The 20,255-nt window shown below is 43.4% G+C and overlaps 1 protein-coding gene across 4 annotated transcripts in view; it reads left to right on the plus strand.

Moving 5' to 3' along the window:
• Positions 1–20,255, plus strand: part of MAMLD1 (mastermind like domain containing 1) — a 120,332-nt gene that overhangs the window by 1,721 nt on the left and 98,356 nt on the right. The window lies entirely within an intron of this gene.

Raw genomic sequence — 20,255 nt, forward strand, 5'->3', positions numbered from 1 at the left:
GGGAAAAGGGACGCAGAGGCAGGGGGCGGAGGCGGTGCCTCCCAGTGGCCTTGAGCTGCTCGGGACAGGAGAGCAAGTGTAGGCGGTGGGGGAGGGGACTGTGTTCCGAAGACCCTCCCCAGGCACCCCAGAAGGCGTGGGGAGCCCCTGGCTCCTGGCGCCCACCGAGCGCCCCGCCTGCTGGCTGCGGACACCCGGAGCTACGGCGGGCACGGACCGCTGGGCGGGAGGCGCAGCGAGCGGGAGGACGCCGAGGCCAGAGGCCAAGCACGCTCCGCCAGAAGGGCAGATGCCGCTGGCCATGGCGCTCGCGGGGCGCGGGCATAGGGGGCGCCGTTTCCTCGGTTTCGCTTTGCAGCCCGCGCCCCTCACCTCCCGGCTCAGGGCGGCTGTCGCGCTCGCCCGTGGCGGAGACGACCGCAGCGACTGAGGCTTTCGCCACCCTGTGGCTACACGCCTTCCTTCCTGCGCCCTCCTGCAGGCCACCTCTCCCCCCACACACCTGGGCTCAAATGCTCTGCGGACCCCCTTTGTTTGGAGGCAGGGAGGGAGTCGGAACGGCAGCCTCCGAGGTTCCTGATGCCTAGGTGGACAGTTGGGACGGGGTTGCGCCTCCACACCGTGCGTTGGTCTGTCTCTCTTCGTGGAGCCAGCGCTGGACAGTTGGGGGTGTCCGGGACGCGTGGGCGGCCGGCATTAGTTGGACTGAGAATTTAGCGGGCCCCTATCTCCAACACCTGCCCTTCCCCCTACATTTGTGGGAACCGGGACTTTCACTGAAGAATGTTAAACATATTAGAAGTAACCTATCGCCATCCTGTCGGCCTGCCCCGCCTCCGACCCCTCCCCCACCCCTCCAGCCTTGCTCCAAATCTGTCCGCTTCTCTCGTAAAGTTTGTTCGGATCCGAAAAGGAATACTGACAATAAGAAAAAATTGACAAATAAGGAGAAGTGGGCGGGGTTCAAAGAGCCAAGGCAGATTCCTCGCGATCTCTTGCCGCCTTCTGTCCCCCTTTCCATTTAATCTTGTGGCGGGCATATTATTTGTACCTTTTTGCATATCTTTCCCCTGATCCACTCCATTCCAATCTCTGGAGGTTATTCAAAAGTGTTGGTCAGACATTTGTTCTCTGGTTTTTGGAATTGAAGATGAAGTGTTAACCTCCTCCACCCCCTCCTCACACACACACATCCCAACTGCATCTAAAACCACAAGAAAGTACTCAAAGGGTAAACCTCGGGCTCTACCTTCTCCTCCCCCCTTTGTGCTTCGCTTCTGGAGCAAGATCATTGGAAAATAAAGCTGCTGATGTGCGAGATGGAACATATGGTGCCTCCATAAGACAGTAGCTGAAATGGCCTTGAACCTGCCGGACAGACCAGCTGTTTGCTGCCAGCCAGAGCAACTAATCAGCTTCTTTGCCTTAAAGTAACATCCCTCTTTTCTCTTGATGACCAGTTTGCATATTAAATAGGATATTCTCCAGAGGAGATAGGATATGGGTTTCTATATTGCTTTGTGCTTTGGTGGTTCTCCACACGCCTTGCCCGCTACTCTGCGTGCTGCCTTGGCTTCTGTCCGCATGCGTGCCTACAGTGTGTTTCCTTTAACATTGATAGAAGAATGTTGCTCCAAGTGGAACTTGGGAAGAAGGAGGCAGGAGAGGGGCTGAGATAGTCCCAGATGATTGGGAGGAAATCTCTCCGTTTTGTTTTGTTCTGTTCCTATTGGCTTCAGAGAAACTAGCGGTTCTCCCCCCACTGCACACACACATAACACACATTAAAAATATCACAGAGATCTGCAGCTCTTCTTAAGATCTGCTTAGAAATCATCCCTTCCGGCTACGACCATTTTCAGTTTTCCTTCAGTACAAAGTGTTTGAGAGAGGGAAGAACAGTTTGGCTTTAGAAGAAGAAAGGCTTGAGGAGATACAAGGAAATTCCATGTTAGGAAATCGTTAGCAAAGGGTGACTTCGTCTGTTTTCCTGCCACTGACGCTGACAGTGACACAGATGTGTGGGTTGAAACAGGAACGTCATTGAATTTTTAAACTCAACCAGGAAATAGCCTGTTGCTGGGTTGGGGGTGGAGGCTATCCATTCACTGCAGCTTAAGGTAGGAGACTTACTGCAGTGAATTTGTTGATCCTCTTCAATAAGGAAAGGTTTTTTTTTCCCCAGCCTGGCCCCATGTTTAATATCATTTCACCCCATTTTAAGCAGATCACCTAAAGGGAGTAAAATGCACCTGTTAATAGATCATCCCTAGGAAACTCAGTGGCTATCCAGGCTTATAAAATGGGCAAAAACTGAGCTTAGATCAGTGGTTCTTCTGACAACAGTTGGATTACTCTCCTTCTTTAAAGGGGCTTCTTCTATGCAGTAAACGTTTTCTTTTCTTTTTTGTTTCAAAGTCTGATTTTCTTTCTTCCTTTCTTTCTTTCTTTCTTTCTTTCTTTCTTTCTTTCTTTCTTTCTTTCTTCCTTCCTTCCTTCCTTCCTTCCTTCCTTCCTTCCTTTCTTTCTTTCTTTCTTTCTTTCTTTCTTTCTTTCTTTCTTTCTTTCTTCCTTTCTCTCTTTTTCTGCAGTGGTGCATTAGAGAGATAATTAGCCTAGGACCTGGGAAACCTGTGTTCTAGAACACTCTCCCCACTAATTAGCCGAGTGATATTGGACAAGTCCGTCCCTCTCTTTCCCCCTCCCCCAACCTTCATGACCTAGGAGTCAGTCCCTTCCAGCTGAAACACACTGTGATTTGTAAATGAAATAGTCATTTTCTGGAAAAGTGAAACACCTTTGGGGGAAATGGCTACATGTAGAAAGAAATGGGGTTGAGATTTTGAGGGGCAGCAGGAAGAGGGAGAAGTAAAAAAAAATGGCAGAAGGCCAATCAAAACAATATAAAAGTGGGAAGTGCTCCCTTTCTCTGTGTCTCATGTCAGTGTGAACCTCTAACCCAGAAACATAGATCCTGGAGGCCGAGAGGCGACCCGGAAGACTTCTTGTCCAGTAACCCTAATCTGGTGATCTCAGGGCCTATTGACGGCCGGCCTCCTAATCATTGGGTTGGTTTACAGATAACGGCATCCAAACTCTTTGAAATTAGACTGGCATATTTCCAAAGGACTCATCTAACAGAGAGCAGATTTGCGGATTCGCAGTTATTTAGCAAAGATTTCAAGGACAACAAGGCCTTCCCTCTACACACATGTGCCCCACTGGAGTTTGGGCTCTGAACTCACTGTTGAATCTTTTCTTCCTAGTCCAGCCAGGTGTTTTTTAAAAATCACATTTCCAACTTTGAGGGACACGGCAGCCATGCAAGAATCTGCCACTGTCCTGCTTAATTTTAATATTGTTTTTTTTTTAAACGTGGGGGGTGGGGTACGAACATTACGAGGAAGAACCTTTTATCCTCTGAGCTCTTTGGCAATTATCTTGCTGCCATAAATGTTGATACACATATAATGGATGTAACTAGAAAATCTCCTTATCCAAGCAGAAAAGGCTGAGTGTTTGTTGGAGCAGACAGATGTGGCCGGGGAGGGAGATAGATGGCGGGGAGCAGCAGCCGGTTACTATGCACCAGCACAATAAACCGATTCCCATCACACCCCTCCCAGCTCCGCCACCCAGGGTAACCTAGGCAGCATCAGTCAGCTGTGCGGCAGGAAAAAAACCTCTCGAAGCTCAATTGGAAGAAGTCTGATTTTGCAGGCATTGAGTCCTGAAACATCTCCAGGATCGAGAGCAGGGAAGCTTCCTAAATCTGCATGACCCTGATGGGGTTGTATGGCAAGGCACAGTACTTGTTGTTGTCACTGTTGTCATCGTTGGGTTGCAACTGTAGCAAAGGAAGGACAGGCCCATGGAGCCGTTGGTCAGGGGTCCCTAGAACAAGAGGAACAGTAGCTTGTGTGATACAGTATTGACCTTCGAAGACTGTGGACACACAGCCCCAGTGGTGTCCTGCTCCCAAATGGCCAGCCCCGGGTTTCTGAAGCCGCAGGAGCATTTTGTGCAAGGGACAGGATGAAAGCAAAAGAGTTGGGTTTCCTCCCTACCCCTCAGCTGCTTTCTTTTTTCTCCCTGTTCACAGAGCCTCCCCAATTTCCTTTGGGCCTCGAGTCCACACCTAAAATCTGACCTCTTTAGATTTTTCCAAAGCAATCAGATTTGTCACAGCCCAGAAAGATCCCCCAGAGTGAGGCAAATGAGGGGTTTTGCTGACTATGGGCTCCCCCAGAGGAAAAGCTTCCAGAGACAGGGCCTAAGGAGCACCAGAAGAAAAAGCCCTTTGAAAGTCTGTGAGAACTTTCCTCAGCTAGAAGTATTCCTCGAGGCCTCCCAAGAGCATCAGCTTCAGAGGCCCCTTTCCACAGAGCTTAGGCTCCTCCCAACAGTCCAGACCTTGGAGAATGAGGCCACCCATAGCAACCGAGTCCTGCCCTGGCTGCCCTCTGACCCTGGGGAGAGCCAGTGTCCCTTTCTGCACAGCCTGGGTCCCGGCCTGGAAGCTGGTCCATTTCCTTGGGGCGGGGGCCCAGCTGCCTTCTCCTTCCAGCGTGCCCTGCTGCTCACTCTGCCCGGTAAATAAGCATTAACTGGGGCTCAGGTAGTGCTGTTTTCTGAATGCAGAGAGCTGTTCCCTGAGGCCCAGAGGGGGATGGGGCTGAACACAGGACTCCATCATACTAGGAAGGAGCCTGGTCAGCTGGCCATTGTGTCTCCCCCTTCCCTTCACCTGTGTGAGGACCTGGACACTGGGACACAGGGACACATTTCTGCTAATTCTAGAAAAGGCCACTGGAAGCCACAAGGCATGAGCTAGTCAATGGCACCTGCTTTCATACTTTACCCAAAGTTTGATCCTGAACTCCCCACCCCTCGCTTCTTTTGGGGGCTCAGTGACACTGAGGGGAGGGGACAGGATTCTGCTCTGCCTTCCTTTGTGTGGCCCCATTCGTTTGTTGACTACAATTCCTGCACATGGTTGGCATGGATGCCCCAAGTCACCTACAAACTCCCATGCCAAAACCTAGAGAAATTTCTAGCCAGAGGAGCAAGCCTCATGACTTTATAGAAGAGGAAGGTGAAGCCCAGAGAGGGGCCCAACTTTTCTGAGGGGACACTGACTCTCAGTCAACCATATCTGAGTTAGGAAACCCTGCTTTGCACCCATGCTGTGGCCACACAGTCCTTTCTTTTTGAGGAACAGCAAATGCAATGCAATCGTGGTGTATGTGGCTTCTTAGCCTTAGGAGGCAGAGGGGCACCGGTGGGATTAGAGCTCCAGATCTAAACTAGCAAAGGGGGCGCGTTGTAAGTTAAGAAGCAATCTCCACTTGTCTTGTGTTCAAATCCTGAAGTCGAGTTGCACAACTCCTCCTCTTTGGAGGCCTTGGCCAGGGGCCTCTCTTGGCAGTCTTGGGGAGTGTTTGGGTTTGGTTCTTAATGAGATCTCAGTGTTAATATCTTTCTCTGGAAGTTCCAATGCTGACCTCAGAATTTTGAGTGGGACAGTAGTTGTGGTATGTTTCCTGGAGTCACATGAAAGACCGGCGTGTGTTACACTAGATCCAGGGAGGAGGGCACAGCGCTTCTAAGACGCTTGTCTGTCAAGGATGAATTTAACCTCTAATTATTACATTTTCTTCGTGGTTTGCTGTGTGAACACATTGTAACAAAAGCTCAAAGAAGTATAACATTTCCTTTCACTGCCACTCTTAAGTTAATTTGGGGGATATGGAGTCAAAGTCCACGCACTTGGTGTTAGAATAATTGTGCCGCCATTTGAATTAAAGTGAACAATCTGTGGTGTGTGCACAACGCCCTGGGCAGCAGCACCGCCTGAGCCCTGCCTCCCCCTCTCGGAGACTTGGTGGTGAGCACTCATCCCACGGCTCAGGTGAGGTCAAACTGGAGCCCCCCCAAAGGTCTGCTCTGGAGGCGGCAACAATGAAATAGAAACCGCAGGGCTCTCCTGACAGGAGGTCTCCAAACAGGCTTCTCTCCTTCCTCTTCCCTGCATCCCTCCAGAGTCACAGCCCCTTGGTGGCCCTGCAGACCTTTTCTGTCCCCTCCTCTCCTCAAACAGCAGCGGTGAGTGTGGGAGCCAGAGACCGCGCCCCTCTCTGGGGTGGCTGGAAAGTCTGGCTTCTCAGACCCCGGGGTGGAGGCCCTCAAAGCAGCGTTTGCTCCTATTTCTGAGTCCACGGCGCTAGGCTGTGGGGTGGAATGCACACAGGTCAGCAGGTTGTGCTGGAGAGCCAGACTTGTACTCTCACAAATGCCCCTGTCGTAGGGGCAGAGAAACATGGTCACTCTTCATTTCCTCTCAGGAAGGAGAGGCACTTTGCCTTCTAGAGCGCATGTCACCCTCGAAGTTGAGAACTAGAAGCTGACATGGTCTCTCATCCTCACCACATCCTTTCTGGAAGGTGGTACCCAGATATAAAGGGCTAGGTCTGAAGCTCTTGTACCCTACATGGCTGGGGACAGGCTCTCTGGCCTTTTCAGTCATGCCTTTGGGTTGGCCCTTTACAAAATCCTGAGCAAACTAAATTCAGGTCCAGTCTCCCTACCATCCCCTTCCTGGGTCCTAGACCTGCTCCTCCTAACCCCTCCATCTTACCTGGAAAGACACCATCCTTAGCCCTCTATGCCCTGGTATCATTCCCTTCCTCTAGAGAATCTGAATCTCCAACTTGAATTATGGGATGCAAAGGGATGCCATGCTATCTCTTTAGCATAGAGGTAGGAGGTTTTTGGGGTTTAGGGAGGCCCTTTTGGACACCCCCAAAGTGGCACCATGCCCTGAATAAAGCTGGTTCTATTCATAAGATTGGAGAATGGCCAGGAACACCTGGCTGCCAAGGTTCTCCTGAGCTTACCCCCAGGGAGGCCGAGCCCCATCCAGCTGGCCTCCTGAGCCCCAAATCGTAACAAAAATAATACCTATCTCTCTGGAACAGGGATAACTTTTTACCTTTTGTGGATCACAGACTTCTTTGAGAATCTGATGAAAGTTATGGGTCTTCTCCTTAGACCACCACACAAAAATATGCAATGTTGCATCTAATTTCAAGGGCTCTTAGACCTTTCTGGAAGCCCATTCACGGTTCCCTCAGGGATTCTTTAAGACAGGTTAAGAACACCTCATTGTTGTGCCTGGGGCACAACAGGTTGTATGGTCATCCCTGATCACCTCATGGGCATAGAAACACTGTGATGTGGCAGGAAGAACAATGAGCTTTGTCTTGGGCACAGGTCATTGAGCAACTGCGGGGTTTTAAGCAAGTCCTTGAACCTACCTAAGCTGCAGTGTCCTCAGTTGACAGATGGGAATATGAGTATGCCAGTCTTACCCAGTGTAATGGCATCATGGGAGATTCAGAAAACCTGGTGTTGGTGAGATGGCCTCGCAGACATCAGATTCAGGATACACTCTTGTGTTGCTGCTGGTCACTTTTCATTTTGCCTTCTGATTTGGCCTGAGAAACGCAACAAAAGAAAAGCACGTCTCTTTTGACTTGAAAAGTACTTTTCTCTCTTCCTTTGATAATTGTGTAAGTTACACCCAGGCAAACTAGCATGAAAGCATCTTTGGTTTGGGAGGGACCTCCAAGGCCATGCAGCGTTTCTTGGATCTAGACAGTTCTAGAGACCTTGCCTGGTGAGGGATCCTACTCGTCCAGTCCTAAGCAGCTCTGGAGTGTGGCCAAGGCATGTGTGTCTGGCCCAGTGCCCCGGGGGAGGTTCCCCATCTGTCTGCCACAGAGGTCAGCAAATGGAATCTGAGAAGGCCACTGATTTGGTTTGCTTTTCTACATTTCCACTGTCACACCTGACATTAGAAGGTCAAAGTTGGTCTTTGACTACCCCCAAGCCACTGAGAATGTCTGGCCAGCTTGCTGTGAAAACAGGGTGGTGGACCTGCCCGGGTATCCGGCTAGGGCCCTGTCCTGAGGGATGGGGGCATCATGTTCTCCGTGTTCTCCATCATGAGGAGAGAAGCCTCAGGAGGAGTCTTCAGGCACTGTGGTCGAAGAGGGGGCTGGTCTGCGGGGCACAGTTCAGAGGACCTCTTCTACCATCCACGTCCAACCCTGCAAATGTGGAAAGACTTCTTGTGGCAAGGCCAGGAGGGCTCATAAATCAGAGGTAGGGAAACTGAGGCTCTGAGAGAGGCTGTGCAAGAGCACAGGGGACCATGAAGGAGAGTTCTTGGCCCCTGTTGGGCCTGTGCTCTTCCAGGCCCTCTGGCTCCTTACAGCAGGGGCTTTTTACCTCTCTTAGAGACAAGCCTGTCATGGGATTAATTTGGCCTTAATGAATGCTCAGGTCCTGAGAGTTCATTGAGACAGTAAAGAACAGGTTTGTGAAGCCATCTGAACCTCAGAAGATGATCCAGGCCTTACCTAGCCCTTCCTTTGCCTTGCCACACACTTGCAGATCTGGCTGTGTCCATCCCCCACCCTTAATGTAGAACAGTTTGGAAGGCAATATGTTGCTAGGAGTTTGGGCTTTCTCTCTCCTTTATAAAGAGATGCATGCTGTTTTGCTTTGAATGGGTTTTCACACAGATTGAGGTGTACCCCTATCCTTTGTTTCTTCTGTGAAAGAAAACAAGATTTGCCTGGGAGCTCATTAGGTAGGGATCACGTTAAAGATGAGTGTTTGGTACTGGTTCTTTATGCAGAGTGGCACCAACTCTGTCCTTTGCTGGAGTGTCTTAGCCTCAGCTTCAGTATTCATCTGGGGGGGGGGGGGGGGGAGTAGTGCAAGTCACCTGAAAGCAGACACCCTCTAGCAATTCTAGGCACATAGAGTAATTAGCTGAAAATTGGAAGTCATGGCAATTGGCACTTGCCTTTTGGAAGGCTCGCTGTTTATGACCAGCTTTGAGTCTGGAAAGGGCCCCTAGTGCTATAGCAGGAAGAGCACCCACCTGGGAGTCAACCAACATGTGCTCCACGTCCAGTTCTGAGCCTCAGTTTCTCCATCTGTACAGTGAAGAAACTGACTAGGGGAATCTGAACGGCCCCTCTAGTCCTGATAGTCTATGATTCTCTGAGTTGCAAATTAAACTCTAAGTTACTTAAAAAATTTGAAAAGGATAAGTCAAATTTTTAAAAGTTTTTATTTTTATTTATGTTGAGAAAGAGAGAGCGCATGTGCATGAGTGGGGGATGCACAGAGGAATAGAAGGGGAGAGAATCTTAAGCAGGAGTTGAACTCACTAACCAAACCGTGAGATCATGACCTGAGCTGAAATCAAGAGTCGGATGCTTAACCAACTGAGCCACCCAGGTGCCCTAATGCCAAAATTTGTTCTTTTTTGACCAGAGACTTGACAATGTAGGGGTTTTGTGTTAGGTTGGTAGGTGAGGGCTGTGACTGTTATAAAGGCAAGAATAGTTCTGAAAGTATGGGTAAAGACAAAAGGAATTGATATGTATTTATGCAGGACCAATGAATGGGAAAAGTGGAAGTTCTCTTAAAGACCCCTGGTTTTACACATGAGGATGTTGGGGCTGAGCTAGTCCAGGACTCAGGTATTCCTACTTTCGGCCCACTGTGGAGCTGTTTGCTCCACCCCATTGTACAGAGACCCTTACAGAAGCACCATCTGTGGTGCTGCTGTGGGCAGCAGAAGGAAGATGAGGCTGATTTTGATTTCTAGTTATCAAATAGCTAGAATTTTTGCCCCCCATCCTTGCCCCCAATAACTAAGAGTTATTCTCAGCTAAATATTTAATATTGTTGGTACCAATGCTTAAGATAAAACAGACTTAAAAAAAAATAATGGGATGGGGGTAGGGATGTGATCCTTGGGCACTTGTTATTTGGACTCATTTTAATTTAAACATATGGGCTGTTTAGGTTAAACATATTTGCTAATTTTCATTATTTAAAAAAGCCCTAAGCCACCCCACACTTATTTTTGTAGAGAGTAACAGTTTTTTCTTGTCCAGAAGAAGCTTTAAGTTTCTCAACTGTTTGCACCCACAGTACTTGGCATATTTGCTTGTTGTTTGTTTTAAAAATTACTTTGGGTTCCAGGTGTATAGTGAGCCCTGACTTGTCCAAATTGAAGAGGAAAGCAGCCCAATGTGCGCCACCACCTGCAAGGGTTCACCGAACAAAGGGTCTATGTTGGCCGACTATACAGCTCATGGGGCGCTTACTAAATCGACTCAGCCCATCCCCATACAGCCACCAACTCTGGACTATTTTTGTGGTTGTGGCCCACGCAACCACCTTTTAACTGTGCCCAGCCACCCCTTCCTCTGGCCTGAAACAAGACCAGTATCTAGGAGGGAGACAACCTAGGCACTAGGACCTTTGGCAAGTACTCTCCCTTCTCTGGACACCATGGCCCCCATCACTCCAATAAAGTGGCTGGCTGAAAAGAGTAGATGGTGCTCTGAAGTTTTCCTATTCTTGGGTTGGATTATATTTGAAGGCTGTGATTTGACCTGTGGAATATGTGACCTTGAAATCCCACATAATTCCTGATGGCTGTCTGACTTTTGGAAAAATGTTATCTGTCTCCTTCCCCTCACTCAGATTTGTTAGGAGCTTTGGCCTTGAAACCAAGGCAGGAAAGGAGGTGTGAAGGAGGGCAGTGCCCAAGACCCTTCTCTCTACTGTGGACGCTTACAGATAGTAGAATACATTGGGCTACTTCTCCTCTCCAATTTGGATAGGTCAGGGGTCAGTATGAAACTGGAGCCCAAAGTAATTCAAAACTGGAACTTGAGTGCTGATCAATTCAAGAACAGGTCAAAAGTCATTGTGAAAAATTGATTCAATGAATATATTTTGTGTATCGACCATGTGCCGGGCACTGTGGATGGATGGATGGATGGATGGATGGATGGATGGATGGATGGATGGAAAGAAGGAAGGAAGGAAAGATAGGCAGATACATGAGAGATAAGATGTAAAAGGTTACTAAGTACTCAAGGTGAAAGAACGTATGCAAATTAATGATTTCTCAGGGCAATGATGCAGGAGTAAACAAAGCAGACCAAAAAAAATCACCAAGAATCTCTCATGGAAGGTAGTCCAGTGGGGGACACTGAAGGGAGACAAGATTAATAAGCAAAAAATATAATATGTCTGTGATAGCTGACTTGCAGCGAAATAAATCAAGGAAGGGATTTGGGGAGTGGCAGGGAAGGGTGCACTTTTAAATAGGCAGGGCACCAAGAACCTTGCCAAGAAGGTGAAATTTGAACAGAAACTTGCAAAACCACGTATCAATTAGGCCAGTGCTGTCCATTAGAAATGTAATGCTAATAGCCACATTTAAAAAGTAAAAAAGCAAGTGAAAATAATTTGAATCATATATTTTATTTAAACCAATTTTCCCCAAATATTATTTCAACATGTGATCAACTTAACAATTACTGAGATATTGTACATTTTTTATCGTGTGAACTCTTTACATTCCAGTGTGTAGTTTATACTCACAGCACATCTCAGTGCAGACTAGCCACGTAAGTGCTCATCAGCCATATCTTAACTCTATCTGTCCATCCATCCATCCACCCACCCATCCATCCATCCAACCATCCTCCAAAATGACTCTACCTGAGAGGAGTTTTGATTCTCAGTTTTTCTGCCTCGTGGGGATTTCCGTTTCTGCCTTAGTGAATTCAGTGAAGCAGCTGGTGTCTGCCACACTGAGCAGGGCTTTGCGAACATTGGCAACAGGTCTTTTGCCCAATAAAGGCTCCAGTTTTGACGTGAAATTTATCAAAACGACAGTAACCGTTCCCTGAATTCCTGCGTATGCGCAGAGACTCCTGTCCTGTTGCTTCTGGGAAACTCTGCCATCAATTGTGAGCATTTTCTAATGATTGGTCCTTACGCCCCTACTCTTTGCTCTCTATACCTTTGTCATCAGGGGTTAATTCAAGAAAATTTGCACGAATAGTACAAATAATTTCTGAATACCTTTTACTCGATTCCGTAACTGTTGACATTTTACCACATTTTTTTATCCACTCCCCTATACACACACACGCACACACGCACACACACACACATACACACACACACACACACACACACACACCGAGTTTCTTTTTCTGAATTGTGTGAGAATAAATTGCAGACATGATGCTCCCATTCCTAAGTAGTTGCATGTATAATTACTAAAAACAGAGGCCTTCTCTTGTACAAGCACAGGATGTTGATCAAAATCAGGAAGCTAACCTTGTTTCCAATCTAATCTAAAGACCTTATTCAGATTTTGCTGACTATCCCAAATAATATCTTTTATATGAAAAGAAGGTTCAGGGTGATACGGTATGTTTGGTCATTATGTTCCTTTAGTCTCCTTTATTCTAGAACAATTCTTCAATCTGTCTTTGTGATTTGTAGCATTGATATGTGTGAAAATTATAGGCCAGTTACTTTGCAGAATGATCCTCCTTTTGGGTTTGTCTGATGTTTCCTTGTGATTAGATTCAAGTTCTGCACTTCTGCAGGGGTTGCCACAGAGGTGATGCTGTGTCGTTCTCCGTGCATATCATGAGGTCTGTGATATCTAGATGTCTTGTTATTGGTGATGTTAACCTCAATCACTTGGTTAATGCACTGTCTGCCAGGTTTCTCCACTGCCGAGGTACTATTTTTCTTGTTAAAACGATCTTACAGGGACATATTGGAAGAAATGTTAATATCCTGTTACTCTGAAAACTTTCACTCACCAGTTTAGCAACCACTGATGATCCTCTTCCCTGAGGCAAGTTTATTATGCTGGTTGCCAAAGAATGAGTTTCTAATTTCATCATCCCTTCTATCTGTATTGTTTGGCTTTATGCTATGATAGAGTTTTCCTCCCCCCACCCCCATCCCCCGATTTCATGACTTATATTTTTATATCAGATAAGCTTGTGGGTTATTTTTTTATTCATTGAGTTATAATCCTTTATTATCATTATTTTGATGCTTAAACTGCCCCATTATTTGGCCAGTGGGAGCCGCTTTGTGATAGCTCTTAAGTGTTTTTGATATGTCTCTAATTATTCTCTGAGCATGGCCTTAGTTTCTGACATAACAAGATGCATCAGGCTCATCTTGTACATTCTCTGCCTCAGTCGTAAAAACCAGCCATTTTTACATTTTAGTGGAGAATGGTATTTAGAAACCAAGATTTGGGTACTAGGTATATACGTATTTCTACAAGAGCATCATTCCAGTAGACTCTCTCAGCCTACAAAGGTAGGAAATTAACTAATTAACCGACATCTATATTTCATTTTATCTTATTATTTTATTAATTTTTATTATTGTGGTAATTTTCTTTATGTGCCCACCTACCTATCTGTCTTCCATCTATCTACTCTCTTCCTCTCTCTCTCTAGCATCCGTGAGTTCACACTGATACATTTAAATTCTAATCTAACAGCAAAGTCGATTGTCTCTCCCGGTCCATATTTGTAACTCCCTTTTATGACTGTGAGAAATCTCTCTGCTATTACCCATAATCTATTTACTCATTTACTGAATCCTAAAATACACAGAAGGTAGTCTCAGAATTGCTAACCCATAATCCTGTGAGAAGAAGCCCATTAACTAGAGTACGATATTTGTTTAGAATTCTTTTGGTCTTTGACTTGAGGTTGTAACATCCAAAGACTGTTAAAAAATTACCTGGACTATTTTTCCATCCTCTTACCCCCACTGTGGTCATTTGAGTATGGTTCAGTTGACTTGTTTCTGTTTAGATTCCTTTTGGGGTTTTTGTTTCCCCATATTCGTAAATTTTAATGCTTTTCTTTGAGCATGTGAAAAATTCCAAAAGTTAGAACTGTACAGAAAGTGACACCTCCCATTACGCCTATTCACCTCATTCCATTCATTTTTGCACAAATGAGCATATATGCATGTATTTTCCCTCAATCCTTTCTTTCCTACATGAAGAATAGTGCCCTACAGATCCTTTTTTGAGGGGGAGAGGGCTTTGCTTTCTTACATGACAGTACATCCTAGCAATCACTTCTTATCATTTCACAGAGTTCTTTCTCATTCTTTTATTACAGCTCATAATACAGCACTGTGCAAATGTACCATACATATGATTATTCAACTGCCTTCATATATATGAGCTTTGGTTTGTTTCCAGTATTTTCCAATTAAAACAATGGTGCAGTGAGCAACCTGGTGCATATGTATTTTCATTTTGCTGAAGGTATATGTTCAGGGCAGATTCCTAGAAGTGACATTGGCATAGCAAACAGTAAACACCTATTTAGTTTTGTTAGGGATTGCCAAATTCCCCTCCTGAATGGTTTATACCAATTTGCATTCCTATCAGTAACAAGTGAGAGTGGGTCTGTTTTCCTAAAACCTTGCCAATAAAGTGTTTGCTATACTTTTTCATTTTTGTAAATCTTATAGGTGAGAAGTGGTATCTCAGTAATTTTAAGCAGGATTTTTCTAATTGTGAGTGACTTGGAGCATCTTTTCATATGCTCTAGAGCCTTTCTGGTATGTGTGTGTGTGTGTGTGTGTGTGTGTGTGAGAATTACCTGTTTATGTCTTTCTTCCTTTCTCTACTGAGTTTTTGGTCTTTTATGCTCATTTTAAAGAGTTTTTATATTAAAACTATTCATTTCCTAACCTGTGATATATGTTGTAATTTATCCAATTTGTTGTTTTCTGATGTTATTTTTCTTTACCAAGCAAAAGCATTTTTAAAAATATTTTATTTTTAAGCAATCTTTAAACCCAACATAGGGTTCAAACTCACAACCCCGAGATCAAGAGTTGCATGCTTCACCAAATGAGCCAGCCGGGCACCTCATAAAAGTGGTTTTATGTCATCAAATATCAACCTTTTCTTTTACTGTATCTAGATTTGTGTTGCATACAGAAAGCTTTTCCTCAAACCCAGGTTAAAGAGAAATTTGCCTGATTTTCTTCCACTGTTTATATGGGTTCAAGCTTTACATTTAGATTCCTAATCCGTTTGGAATTTATTCTTATGGATGGCTATATGGTTTGGATCTCTGCCTATTTTCAAATGGCTACTCAGTTATCACAACCCCATTTTTAAAAACATCTATCTTTGCCCCATTCATTTGAAATGTTACCTTTATCACATATTCAGTATCCACATATACTTGAGTCTGTTTCTAGATGTATGCTCTATTCTGCTCATCAATTTGTCCCTCTAATACCACACTCTTTTAATTATAGAAGCCTTCCAGTATAATTTTTAAAAACTTTTTATTTTGAGATAATTATACATTCACATGCAGTTTTAGGAAATAATTCAACAGATACCTCATAAACCCTTTCTCAAGTTTCTCCCAGTGGTAACATCTTGCATAACTGTAGTTCAATGTCACAACCAGGACTTGGGCATTGATACAATCCATCCACCTTATTCAGACTTGACCAACTTTATGTGCACTCATTTATGTATATACATATTTAATTGAAAGCAGTTTTATCAAATATGCAGATTAATGTGATCACTACTATGGTCAAGAGTAAGAGCAGTTCCATCGCCTCCATGTCACCCTTTTGCAACTAAAGCAACCTCCTCCTCACCCAGCCCCACCCAAGTCCCAAACTGGTGGCAACCACTCAATTTGTTCTCCACTGCTATAATTTTTTCACTTGAAGAATGTAATATAAGTGAGGCTCCTGGGTGTCTCAGTTGGTTAACCAACTGATGCTTGATCTCAGCTCAGATCAGGATCTCATGGTTTGTGAGTTTGAGCCCCGCATCCAGCTCTGTGCTGATGGCACAGAGCCTGCTTGGGATTCTTTCTCTCCTCTCTGCCCCTCACCTGCTTGTGCTGTCTCTATCTCAAAATAAATAAATAAACTTAGAAAAAGGATATAAGTGTAATTAAATAATATATAACCTCTGAGATGGTGTATTGCAGTATATGAGAGGTCCTTTCTGATCGGTGTGTAGTGTTTTCTCATTGTCAGAGTTTGTTTGTTTTTTGTTGTTTGTTTCCTTCAGGAGTAGAGAAGTGCCCTCAGGTCATTGTCGTTTTAATTTGCATTTCCCTAATGCCTAATCTTTTTTTGAACTTATTGGCCATCCATATATTTTCCTCACTGAAATGTCTGTTCATGACTTGGGTCCATTTTCTAATTGGATCATTTGTGGGATTTTTGTCTGGTTTGGTTTGGTTTTTACCATTGAGTTTTGAGAGTTCTTTATATATTTTACATACTTGTCCATTATCCAATATGTAATTTGAAAATATTTTCTCCAAGACTATAGCTTGTCTTATCCTTTTAACATATTCGTTCACAGAAAGATTACTTTATGGACAATGCTTTTGTTGTTGAGTCGAAGAACTCTTCAAGTCCTGGGTCCCAAAGATTTTCTCATGTATGTTTTGAGTTTTCTGGTTATGTGCCTTACATTTATGACTGTGATCTATGTGACTTAATTTTTATATAAGGTATGAGGTTTAGGTTGAGGTTTATTTATTTATTTATTTTGCCCACAGATGTCCACTTGCTCGAGCACCATTTGTTGAAAAGGCTTTCTCTCCTCCATTGAATTACTTTCACATCTTTGTCAACCATGAGCAGGGCATATTTGTGTCTGTCTATAGCTGCTCCATTGATCTATGGGCCTATCCCTCTGCCAATGTCACACAGTCCTGATTAATGTTGCTATATAATTAAACTTTAATCCCAGGTACAGTGACTCCTCCCATTGTATTCTGTTTTTTTTCCAAAATTGTTTTATCCTAGGACCTGAAGCTTCCATATAAATTTTAAAATAAGTTTATCTATATCTGTAAAAAGCCTTGCTGGGATTTTGATAGGAATCACATTAAGACCATAGATCAATTTGAATTGAAATATTTACTCTGTTGAGTCTTCTAATCAATAGACACAGTATGTCTCTTCATTTGTTGCGATGTTTCTTTCTTTCATAAGTATTTTGTAATTTTCTAGATCCAGACCCTATGCATATTTTCCTAGTTTTAATATCTAAATATTGCATTTCCTTTGGAGCAATTGTACAGGGTATTGTGTTTTTAAAACACGGGGTTTTTTGGGGTATAATTCATATACCACAAAATTCACTTAAAGTGTTTAATTCAGGGGAGCCTGAGTGGCTCAGTTGGTTAAATGTCTGACTCTTGGTTATGTCTCAGGTCATGATCTCGCAGTTTGTGAGTTTGGGCCCTGTGTCAGGCTCTGTGCTGACAGTGTGGAGCCTGCTTAGGATTCTCTCTCTCTCTCTCTCTCTCTCTCTCTCTCTCACTCGCTCTTGCTCTCTCTGCCCCTCCCCAACTCATGCACACACACCCATTCTCTCTCTCTCTCTCTCTCTCTTTCAAAATAAATAAACTTTAAAAAAATGAAGTGTTCAATTCAGTGGTTTTTTTAGTATATTGACAGAGTTGTGCAACCATCACCCATATCTAATTTTGGAACATTTTAGTTACTCCAGAATGAAACCACATGCCCATTATCAGCCATTCCCCATTCCCCTTTACCCTCAGCCTCTGGCAGCTATTAATCTGCTCTCAGTGTCTATGGATTTGTCTATTCGGGACATTCCTATAAATGAAGGCATACAATAGGTAGCCTTTTGTGACTGACTTCTTTCCCTTAGCCTAATATTTTCAAGTTTCATCCTTGTTTAAGCATGTGCTAGTACTTCATTCCTTTTTATTGGCAAATAACATTGAATTCTATGGATATACCATTCTGTTGATCCATTCTCCAGTTGGTGCCACTTTCTTACTATTATGAATAATGTTGCTATGAACATTCATGTGCAAGTTTTTGTGCAGATGTAGCTTTCATTTCTTTTGGGTCTATATCTATAAGCAGAATTTCTGGGTCATATGGTAACTCTGTGTTTAAGATTTTGAGGAACTAACAAAATGTTTTGCAAAGTAATTTCACCATTTTACTATCTCACCAACAATATATAAGGGTTTCAATTTTTCCACATCCTCACCAACATTTGTAATTTTGTCTTTTTGATTATAGCCACTGATGTTGAGCATCTTTTTGTGTTTACTGGCCATTTGTATATCTTCTTTGGTGAAATATTTCTTTGAATCCTTTGCCCATTTTTAAGTTGCATTATTTGTCTTCCTGTTTTTGAGTTGTAGGGGTTCTTTATGTATTCTGGATACTGAACCCTTATCAGATATATGAATTGCAAATATATTCTTCAAATCTCTGGGTCATTTTTCCATTTTCCTGATGGTATTATTTGCAGCACACAAGTTTCAATTTTAATGAAATCTAATTTATCTAGTTTTTTTTTAGTCACATGCTTTGATGCCATATCCAAGAAACTCTCGTCTAATTCAAGGACACAAAGATTTACTGCTATGTTTTTTTAATGCTCATTTGTTTTTGAGACAGAAAGAGAGAGTGAGAGAGAAAGAATGCGAGCAGGAGACTGGCAGAGGCAGAGGGAGAAATAGAATCTGAAGTAGGCTCTGAGCGCTCAGGACAGAGCCTGACATGGGGCTTGAACCTACAAACCGTGAGATCATGACCTGAGCCTAAGTAGGACACCCAACTAATTAAGCCACCCAGGTGCCCCAATTTAATGTTATGTTTGATAAGAGTTTGGTGGTTTTAGTTCTTACATTTAGGTCTATCTTCCATTTTGAGTTAATTTTTGAGTATGGCACAAAAGAAGTTCAACATAATTCTTTTGGCTGTGAATATCCAGTGGCCACAGCACCACACCACTTGTTGAAAAGACTATTATTTTGTCTTGGTGCTCTTGTCAAAAAGCAATGAAACATGAAAGTAAGATTTATTTCTTGACCCTCACTTCTACATCATTAACCTATACATCTATCCTTTTGCCATTTGTTATTGCATCAGTTTCTAAATATTTATTGTTAGTATATGAAAATGTGATTGGGTTTTGTGTGTTCATCTTGTACCCTGTGACATTGATGAACTCACTTATTTATGCTAGGAGCTATTTTGTAAAGTGTTTGGGATTTTCCATGTACACGATTATGTCATCTGCAGATAGGGACAGATGTTGTTCCTCCTTTCTGATCTGTATGACTTTTATTTTATTTTCTTGCCTTATTACACCAGCTAGAACTACAAGTGTTTTTGTTGAATAGCAGTGGTCACAGCAGACATCCTTGTCTTATTTCTGATCTTAGAGGAAAAACATTCAGTCTTTCACCATTAAGCATAATGTTAGTTGTAGAGTTTTTGTAGATGCCTTTGTCACATTGAAGAAGTTATGTGTTTCCTATGTTGTGAAAGGTATTTGTTTTTTAAATATTTATTTATTTATTTATTTACAGAGGGACAGATAGAGAGTGAGCGGCGGAGGGGCAGAGAGAGAGGGAGACAGAGAATCCCAAGCAGGCTCTGTAGCTACCAGTGCAGAGCTTGACATGGGGGTTGAATTCATGAACCGTGAGATCATGACCTGAGCCGAAACCAAGAGTCGTATGCTTAACTGACTTAGCCACCCAGGTGCCCCAAAGGTGGGTGTTTTTTTTAAACTAATGAATGGGTGTTGAATCTGTCAAATGCTTTCTCTGCATCAGTTGATATGATCATGTGGGTTTTTTTTTAGCCTGTCAATATTATGCATAACATGGATTAATCTCTTAAAGGTAAACCAACCTTGCAATCCCAAGAAAGACCCCACTTGATCATTATATATTAATCCTTTTATGTATTTATGGATTTTATTTGCTAATATCTGATTGATTTTTTTCAATTTAAGTTCATGAAAGATACTGGTCTGTAGCTTTCATTTTTTGTACTTGTCTGTCTGACTTTGGTATTAGAGTCATCAAATGGATTGGGAAGTTTTCCTGCATTTTCTGTTTTCTGAAAGAGATTGTGTAACAGTGGTACTAAGTCTTCTTTAAACATCTGATAAAATTCCTCTGTTGAACCACCTAGGTCTGGAGATCTCTCTTTTGAGAGATTTTAACTACAAATTCATCTCTTTAACAGTTATAGTTCTTCATATTGTAGAAATTGTGGTAGTTCACTAACAATTTCTTAAGGATTTTTGCATCTTTATTTATGATGGGTTCTGGTTTCTGGTTTTCTTTCTTCTACTGCTTTTGTCTGGTTTTCTTATCATGGAAATACTAATTTTATAAAAATAAGTTGGAAAGTGTTCCCTCCTCTTTATTCTCTGTAAGAGAATGTGTGAGTTGTTATTAATTCTTATTTAATGTTTGGTAGAATTCTCCAATGAAACCATCTGGGTCTGGTGTTTTGGGGGT

This window comes from Suricata suricatta, chromosome X (genome assembly GCF_006229205.1).
Source record: "Suricata suricatta isolate VVHF042 chromosome X, meerkat_22Aug2017_6uvM2_HiC, whole genome shotgun sequence".
Taxonomy (NCBI): domain Eukaryota; kingdom Metazoa; phylum Chordata; class Mammalia; order Carnivora; family Herpestidae; genus Suricata; species Suricata suricatta.